This window comes from Palaemon carinicauda, chromosome 27, assembly GCF_036898095.1.
Source record: "Palaemon carinicauda isolate YSFRI2023 chromosome 27, ASM3689809v2, whole genome shotgun sequence".
In the NCBI taxonomy this organism is placed as follows: Eukaryota; Metazoa; Arthropoda; class Malacostraca; order Decapoda; family Palaemonidae; genus Palaemon; species Palaemon carinicauda.
In genome coordinates, this window is record NC_090751.1 from 14,354,678 (window position 1) to 14,364,329 (window position 9,652).

Consider the following 9,652-nt stretch of genomic DNA (forward strand, 5'->3'; position numbering starts at 1 on the left):
TGAAAAGAGCATCAAGCCCGGGGAGAGGGCGAGAAGGTCAACACCCTTGAGCAGATTCTCGTCTGCCACCCACCATCTGAGGTCCGTCTGTTCTTCCAGTCCCATAGGAACCAGAACGTCCGGGGAATCGGACAAATTCCAATTGGACTTTAGCCACCATTGGAGAGGTTGTATCCTGAGTCGGCTGTTGGGAGCTAGATGAACCAGGGATGATAGGTGCCTGATGAAGCACAACCACCTCTGGGGTGAGAGTTGTTTTCGTCCGAGGAAGACTTTCTGAAGATTGGTATCTATGATTATACCTACGTATACCAGTCATTGAGAGGGAAGCAGGAGATGACTTCAGGGTTCAACCATCATCCCTAGATCTTGGCAAAGTCTCAGAAGTTTGTCTCTGCGTTGAAGATGGGTTTCTACCGAGTCTGCTAGAATCAGCCAGTCTTCCAGATATCATAGGGGGCAGATGCCGATTCTGTGAGTCCAAGATGACACTAGGGCGAACACACTCGTGAAGACCCAAGGTGCTGTGGAAAGACTGAAGCACAGCACCTTGAACTGGTATTTTTTGTTGTCTAGTATGATTCTTAGATACTTACTTGAAGACGGTTGGATTGGGATCTGGAAGTATGCATCCTTTAGGTCCAGTGTACACATGAAGTCCAGTGGTCTTACCGGTTGTCTGACCGTCTCTGCTGTCTCCATGCTGAACGGAGTTTGTTTGACAAACTTGTTCAGAACTGAGAGGTCTATGACTAGTCTCCAGTCTCTAGAAAGACTTATTTTTCACAAGATTCAACTGAAGAAGCCTGGGGAGTCGTTGAGGACCTCTTGGAGAGCGCCCTCCGGGCTAGCTCCTTTGTGGATCACTCACATAGGAGCTTTGGTTAGTGGAGGGAGAGATTGTGTGAACGGGACACTATACCCTGAATGAATCATGGAGACCGTCTAGGACTCAGCCCCAAAGCCATATCCATCTCTGCCAGCAGTGATGCCTCTTCTGCCTCCTCTAGAATTCTTCCCTCCATGCGAGGACTTGGGAGCCCTTCCGTTCCTTGGCAATAAAGTTTCTTAGACACCTTTGTCATGGCCAATGTAGCTGCTGACTTGTTCGTCGGTGGATTCAGTTGTTTCTTCTTCTGTGGCAGTGGTGGTCTATAGGGCCGAGATGTCAAGACCCTATAGAGAAGGGAGTTCTGGTTGGACTTCCTCCATCTCTGTGCAGCCCGCTCGACGTCTTCCGGACTAAAATGGGAGGAACCCTCCAGAGATGACTTACTCAGTCTCGTGACCTAGTTGTGTGGGACTTTGCGATGGAACCTTTCTTCTACAGAGTCCCTTCGCCACAGGATCGTGTTTGCCTACAAGTTTACAACTTGGTGGGTGAGGAACTCAATGGTTCGAGTTCCTGATAGCAGAAAGGTTTCCATCGCCTTCCTTGAGCTCTCCTTGGACCAGTAATCGGTCCTCATAAGGTGTTCCACTGATCCCAACCAGAGATGCAGCTACAAAGTAGCCTGCATGGTATACTTTGCCACATTCTCCTGGTTTGGAATCTCTAAAGCCGAGAACGAGACTTGCAGACCCAAGAGTCTCTTGGGGGAGATCCCCTTGGTCAGTTCCTTTAACGAGTGATATAGAGGTAGTGCCGGAAGAGGATCGTTGAAGACCACATAGTACCACCTCTGCTGCACAAACGGCAGCGGAAGAAGTTCCGAGGATGAGTCTACCTGGAGGAAGCTGAAGGAGCCAGTGATCTGTGAGAACGCCTTCCGACGAGCACTCGTTAGACCCTTAGACCAGGGCAAGGTTGCACTGGTCTTGGGGGGCTTCCAAGTGCCATGGACATAGTCCAAGACCGTGTCTTTGCCCTCTTGAGGAACCACCATAAGGTCAGATAACCTATTGATGGCCCTCATGCAGACCAAGACCTGCCAGAATGTGTGCTCTTACTCCCTCTGCTCAGCATCCAATAGCTTTGGATTAGCAGCATTAGGAAGATGGTCATCGGTGTCATCAAGTTCATCAAAACGAGACATTATCCTGGGGTGGGCTGCGTTCATATTTTGCACAATGGGCGTCGCTTGCTGACGGCCCTTATGGGTTTGGAGATAAGTCTCTTCAGAACCTCTGAAAGTCGTGATGATCTAGCCGAAGACTTTGGTTGAGTCTTCGTCCCCTCAGCTACTTCCAAGAAGGAAAGAAAACCTCCAGGAGTGAAGGTCTCTGAAGATCTTCCATTTGAGGCTCACCTGCTGTGAGGGAGATGTCCTCCCAAAAGTGTTGGAGGTCAGTCGAAGCTCAGGTGGGACCACCTCAATGGGAGAGTGGCGGAAAGCACCCACCAGAGAGACTTCTTAAAGAGGAAGAGACTCTTGGCTTGCTGGAAGAGGGTGCGAGCCTACTCGAGGAGTGGGCACAACAGTACTGAGCCTTCACTTCAACATCCATAACAGTGTCAGCTTGATCCTGGGTGAGTCTAGCAGTTCAGGTATACCTCGCTGCTTCTTCAGGGGAGATGAAGAAGCCATGGATTCCATGAGAATGAGGAACCGTAGATTTCCGACTAGGGTTAAGTGGAGGAGAGGATGACTTTAATGGAATTCTGGGTGTCCTGGATGGAAGAACGGGATGGACACTTCCTAAAAAGGACTGATGGACAGTTCTAACCAGGCCGTTGAACCACGGTTTCTGTCCCACAGCGGCACTGGCTGAGAGACCCCGAGAGGATTGATGCCGAGGGTTTCTGAAAAGGAGGAACATTCCTACCTGGATCAGTGGATGACTGGACCCGAAGCGGATGGCTGCGGCTTTGTTGGTTTCACGTTACAGGGGAAAGGAACATATCGGTTTGCTGGTTCTCTGGGTTCCTTCGGGGAGACCCGACGGGAGTTGTCCTTTCCGCGAGATGTTCTCCAAGGAGAACGTGATGGTCGGTGGTTGCGGGCTGGAGTGAGAGGATGAACCTCTATGAGGCGGGAAGACTCCGAAGGCAAAGGATCCCTTTTAGCCCTCTTCTTCTGTAGGCACCCAAACTTCTCCCACTGGGAGGCAGACCACTCCCGGCATTCAGGGCAGGTATTGTCCTTGTCACATTGAAGCCCTCTGCATGAGGGACATAACCGATGCGGATCCTATCAATGGACGACAAAGTTCCTGACAGGTTTGCATGAAGAGGGCAAAGAAGAGAGCACACACACACCAACAGAAAAGAAAACGCAAAACAAAAGATTAGTTGGTAATGGCACGTCAACATGGTGAGGGGGACGAGTGGTAACATCCATTCTCCACCCTATCTAAAAGCAAAGTGGACCAAACTATAAGCAAAGTGGGTTCTCAACCCAGGTGTGTGAGTGAGAGGGGTAACTACTACTCATCTCCGCTAACTAGCAGGTGGGTAAAGTTGTTAACCCTCGCAAATAATCTAATGACTAGTCTTTCAGCTTCGCCGAAAGCAACAACCGCTATAAATAGCGTTGTTTATTTGGTGACGCAACAACTAAATTTTATTCTAAAGTAATATTAAACTATCAATATTATAATCGTTAATTTCTTATTTATTTCTTTAGTCCTAAATCTGAAGTTGGGGTTTTAAAAATAAATGATAAAATTAAGTAATGATATTCAACGTGAATGATGTTCTGGGCCAAAAGAAAGTAATTTTGAACTATTGAATATTCAAGTAGAAGAGAGGCATAGCAAGAGACAAATGTTGATGTAAAATTTTGATGATATGAAAAAGGATATAAAGCAGTTGAAAATGAAATTTCTTCTAGGGTTGATGACATTGCATAACAATGCTGGTGTATGGAGTATTGCGATTGAGCAGAATGGCTATTATAGTTCATTGTTCAGTATAATCTCTCGAAGGGAGGATTATCAATTATGTTTCAAGCTTAAAATCCTTAAAGTGATGAGTAGTAATAGTATTTATAGTCATTATTACCATCATTAAGTTTTAAAGGCTGTTCATGAATAGCAGGGGCAAGGGACAGTGACATTGCCCAAACGAGTAGTACAATACCCTAGACTGACCATATATACATATGATCAGCGCCCAAGACTTCTCTCCACCCAAGCTAAAACAAAGGAGTGCCGGACAATGGCTGCTGAGGACTCAGCAGATAGACCTATGGGTCCCCCAAACCCCCCATCCTTAGATCACAAGGATGGTGAGATTACAGCGACTAAAGAAACTAACGAGTTTGAGCATGACTCGAACCCCAGACTGTCGTTCACCAGATAATATTGTTATCTAATTGCTCAGTCATATAAATATCAATAACGTAAACGATTTATGATTTATAATAAATCTACTGTGACATATGCAAATCTGATGCGGAGGAATACAATTATCATGGCTTATGGCGCCGGAAAAATCTGATGTAGGAAATCTTAGAATGCTTTAGAAGGTTCTAGGATGGAATATGTGGAGTTTAAAAGGAAGTGGCGTCATCTGAAACGACCCTACATTACAAAATTAGGTTCTATCTTAGTAAATAAGGGGTCCTTGTGAAAGTGTTTCTAACAAGTGGGTTGGAATATTTTTAGTTACAGACCATAATATTATAAAAATGTAAAGTTCTTCAGTTACAAAATCCTTACGAGATCCTTTTGGGAACGAAGTTTTGTGAGGTATCCCATGACAGCTATATTAAACAAACTGAGTTTTGCATTGTGGTGGCACACTTCTGGCCAGTCTATACAGTATAAAGACTACACCTTCCTTCTAATGCTAAGTTAACTTTCCTCTATTGATTCCTCTATTCTCTCGTACACCTCTGGTCTCAATATTCAACTTTGTGTTTAAATTACTCAAGTGATAATATACTGTAACTATCTACGACTAGTACAATTCTTTGAGTTTTAATTGCTTTGGGTACTATTTTATAAATATAAATGTCTACGCCTAGTACATTTTTTTATTTTAAATTGCTTTAAAGAAACGAAGTGTTATATGTATAATCAGTGGTTTGTTACTCGGTCTAATTACAAAACCTAAACTTTACGTACTGTTAACGATATCAAGTTGCGTATTAATCTGTTGATCGAAATCAATTGTATAACTAGGACCCATGTTCTGCCTATAGCAGCATATAAACGTCTTTTGTATTTCTTCAATTGAATACGATACCTTTGAGATTTCTCACGATTTAGCACAGGTGATTGTGGATTGATATGCAAAAATCGTGATTACATAGTATATGCAAAGTAACGTGATATTTTTGTAAAAAGTGTATATTTTCTTTAAATATTTAATAAAATTATATTTTGGAAGCCATCCGCATTATCTTATCTTTCAACCTTTCTTTTACAACTGTTACCACCACTTTTACCACCTCGAGTCTGGTAATTACTCTTGAAAACTATTCAAATCGTGAAGCATTTTTGATAATTTATTATTCCGACAGATTTTCTGAACTTTTAAAACAACAAAAATTTAACACTCGTATTTTATATCACGTTGAGAGAGAAATCTGAAAGAGCCAAGAGAGAGAGAGAGAGAGAGAGAGAGAGAGAGAGAGAGAGAGAGAGAGAGAGAGAGAGAGAGAGAGAGAGAGAGAGAGAATCATAATAAACACCAAGAAGTACTGTACCTAAAAGTCAGCTAGGCGAATGCTTGCATGCACAAATTTTACATATTTATGCGTAGCCTCCAAATGGCCTATATGTCCTTATACACATCAAACACTAAAGTAATGTATTTACATAAACGCCATTTCTAGAGTAACATATAGGAAGGGAGAACGAAACTACACAAACCGTGGCACTGTCTACCCGCAGAAGAGAAAATGAATACTTACTTTACTTTTATGGGTTTATTTCTCGCCCTCCATCAGACACTAAAGGTCTGTTCAGGCGGGCCTTGGTGTGTGAAAATAATTTCTTTCCAGTTAATATTTTGCTCTGTATCATTATCAGTTATTTCACTAGCATTTGTATTCAGGCTTAATAGTTTTCAGGTCACTATTATAACACTTTCTAAAAAGATAAGTCTTCAGGTTTTTCTTGAAAGCTGCCACATTTTTTCTATTCTTGACATCGAGTGGAAAGTATGATCCTATCTTAGAATGATGTTAGTATTTCATTATTAACACAGCAGATGTATAACTTAACAATATATAATCACCGATTTTTTTTTTACTTCCATAGTTAGTGGCTTGTTGATAATTTCCCCTGTAGTAGATTAGGCAAAGCACCAGCCCCCGTCGAGATATTACCACTATTAAGTTATTGGGTTCTTTGACTAGTCAAATAGTACATTACTACATTGGATTCCTATCTGGTTACGAATCATTCTTCCTTTGCCTACATATACACTGAATAGTGTAGCCTATTCACTTACACGTCCTCCTCTTTAACCCCATACACCTGACAACACTTGAGATAACATGAAAATTCTTCTGCATTCAAGGAGTTAACTCCTGCATTGTAATTATTCAGTGGCTACATTCCACTTAGTAAGGGTAGAAGAGACGCTTTAGCTATGGCAAGGAGCTTTTCTAGATGGGCACTCCAAAATCAAATCATTATTCTCTAGTCTTGGGTAGTGCCATAGCCTTTGTACCATGGTCTTCCACTGTCTTGGGTTAGCATTCTTTAGTCTGAAGGTACACCAAGGCACACTGTTCTATCAATTTATTTACTTCCTTTCCTCACTGGGCTATTTTCCCTGTTGGAGGCCTTGGGCTTATAGCATCATGCAGTTCCAATAATAATGATGAAAATACTATTACAAGGACAATCGGTAGTTTCTTTTGGCCCATTCAGGAAAAAAGCTATGGTATACTCTATCCTTCTCATATCTAAGTACGTTAATACGAACCTAGCATATTAACGTTCATATTAACGTTCTTAAATATGTGAAAGGTGGAGAGTGCCATATCTTCTTTCGTGAAGGAGCCGATAGAAACTACGGATTGTCCTTTAATAGTATTTTATCATTATTATTGGAAAATCAGGATGCTATAAGCCCAAGGCCTCCAACAGGGAAAATAGCCCAGTGAGGAAAGGAAGTAAAGAAATTGATAGAACAGTGTGCCTAGATGTACCTTCAGACAAGAGAATGCTAACCCAAGACAATGGAAGACCATGGTATAGAGGCTATGACACTACCCAAAACTAGAGATGATTATTATTATTATCATTATTATTACTATTAGTATATTAGAAAAGCATGATGTTATTAGCCCTTGGTCTCTACCAAGGAAAATAGCCCAGTGAGGAAAAGAGGTAAGGAAATTAACAGAATTATCAAAAAATCAATTACACATTACTTCCACGGTTTTTTATGAATCTTATTGAAAATTAATGTAGGTAAAAGGTGAAAATGTAAAATCGGCTATTGGATAGTTATCGTAAACACTACTAAAATACGTCAAAAGGCCAAAACTCCATACATAGCATATATAAAATACTGGGTATTTTTTGCCGTTTAATTGAATAAATGGAAAGCCTAATAAATTTCATTGCTAAACACACGGGAAAACAACAAAACATTTCTTTGTCTCTTCAACTATCAATAATTGGTATGGGTCTTTTAACACAGTGATCAGGAATCTACTTTCGAACTTGCTATTATGCATGAATTACGTTGCATCTTTTTGAAATTCAAAACTATCCAGAGCTTTCTTTTTGTGACTGTCGATAAAAGTTCAACCATTCCAGGAAAGCCCTTTATATGAGTTAACAACCTTAATTCTAGTTTCATGACCAGAGAAGCAGACCCGTAATTCTAACCAAATAATCTATATTCTAATTAGCACATACAGCAGTTCATTTAATTTCCTGTATTCCAAGGACTATCACCCATCTTCATGATTTAATATAGAGCTCGCTTTCTTTTATAAGAACAGAGGGACTCAAATGCTGAAAATTCCGCTTCTCGTTCCTGCCTTCTTGTGTGACGACGGAACTGCTCTACTGAAACTACTAACCTAACCTAACATAACTTTCCATTTATGGATTGCCCTGAGACTCATTTCTCATTTAACATCGTTAGAGAATTCAAAATTTTCCTTGAAATTCCACCGAAAGGTATTCCATACTTTTTAATGCAAAACGATGGGTGAATGTAGTTTGTCGGGACAGTGCGATATCTTTCTTATTACTAGTCCAATCTTTTATTCTTATGGAGAAGTGCTTTATTATGATCCGATATACCATAATATGAAGTTATTTTATATTTTCTAAGTTAAGCCCGAGAAAGGGGTCCAGGGGCTTGCCACCGGCTGGTGGTAGTGAAAAATTATTTAGAGCCTATTTTGCATTACCGTGTAAAGCATTAGTTATTGCATTTCATTACTTATCACTAAGTAGTATTCGCCACTACTATTTTAAAATGATTATAATAATTATTCCCCCTTTAAAAGAAAGTAATTAATAAATTAGTAAGGGGTCAGAATAAATTACCGCTTTGAGATCATTAACACAATGAAGACAATTTACAAATAGCTGTCAATTTCTTCACTAAATAGTGACAAAACTTTAATATTTCCTAGGCAATAATGGTGTACTGTATATATTTGCAGGAAACAAGGCCCTTTGAATCAACACGCCGGTGAATGCCACCATTTCCCATTTCAAAACGTTCCCTTCTCTCTTTCTACCTCTATGCCAAAGTTTACCTACTGTATTCCTAAATCGTCATGCATCTACCCAACGTTGGAAAACTTTCTCACTCTTGTTCTTCCCTTATTCCCTTTATCCCGCTTACATTCTTCTTGAAATCTCATTCAGAAGACTCGAACATACACCAGCCTCGAACAGTTTAATTTACCTTTCGATGACAATTCAACATTACCTTGTTTTAAGAGAAGAAATTGCAGAGTAGATCACCCGTACACCTTACCACAGCACTAGTTACACAAACTGGCCGCGTGTTAGTTTGTTCACGAGTACGTTGCGGCAGCCAGAGGTCTGTTCAGCGTCCCTGAAGGATACTGTTTTAAACTAGGGGACCCTTTTTTATCGTTCTGAAGGAACGCTGTCTGGAAGTTGGGTCTGTTTTTTGCTATCATCAGTTACTGCTTTCGTGGAATATGCCGTATACAGTATTTGGTGTTGTTAAACGAGCGAATGGTAAACTAGCATTACGCATCCACAGCTCTTTTTTGTTTTGCCTGAGCGATGACGTCGATGGAAAAACCCAGAATGTTTCGTTCTTCGCTACGTCTAACACCGTCTATCATCGCTATTTAGTTTTCCTCATATAATGAATAAAGAGCGCCTTACACCAGCAATGGTGACCTAAATGCATATACTTTGCGTTGAGTATTGAAATAAATTAAATAATAATCCTGATATAGCTAAAAACCTATACACAGAGACCGTTTTTTTTTTTTGGCCATCTTTTCCGAGAACGCTTGTTGGGACGCTTGTCGTACAAAAGCAGCGTAAACTTTTCTTCCACCGATACGATTTCTTTCTCACATGATCTGTTTACTGAATACATTTGCTAGATATTATAAAAGTAATTGAAAATCGCAGGGTAATAATTTAATCATTTAAATATAACAGTATACTTCATTATATCCTAATGAAGCAAATTGAAATATTAAAGCCAATTAAAAAACAAAATGTCTACGAAAATACACACTATCTGGATGTCAGCTGGGAACAAACCATGGCACATGGGGTTAATGTTTTACACAAC

General features: G+C 40.6%; 1 protein-coding gene across 3 annotated transcripts in view; it reads right to left on the reverse strand.

Annotated features, from left to right (window-relative positions):
• Window positions 1-9,040, reverse strand: part of phtm (phantom) — a 239,667-nt gene extending 230,627 nt beyond the window's left edge. For all 3 annotated transcript variants that reach the window (XM_068350761.1, XM_068350762.1, XM_068350763.1), the window contains exon 1: window positions 8,801-9,040. The gene's annotated coding sequence lies outside the window, so the exon portion shown is untranslated. The remainder of the gene's footprint in view (window positions 1-8,800) is intronic.
• Between the last annotated feature and the right edge of the window lie 612 nt (window positions 9,041-9,652).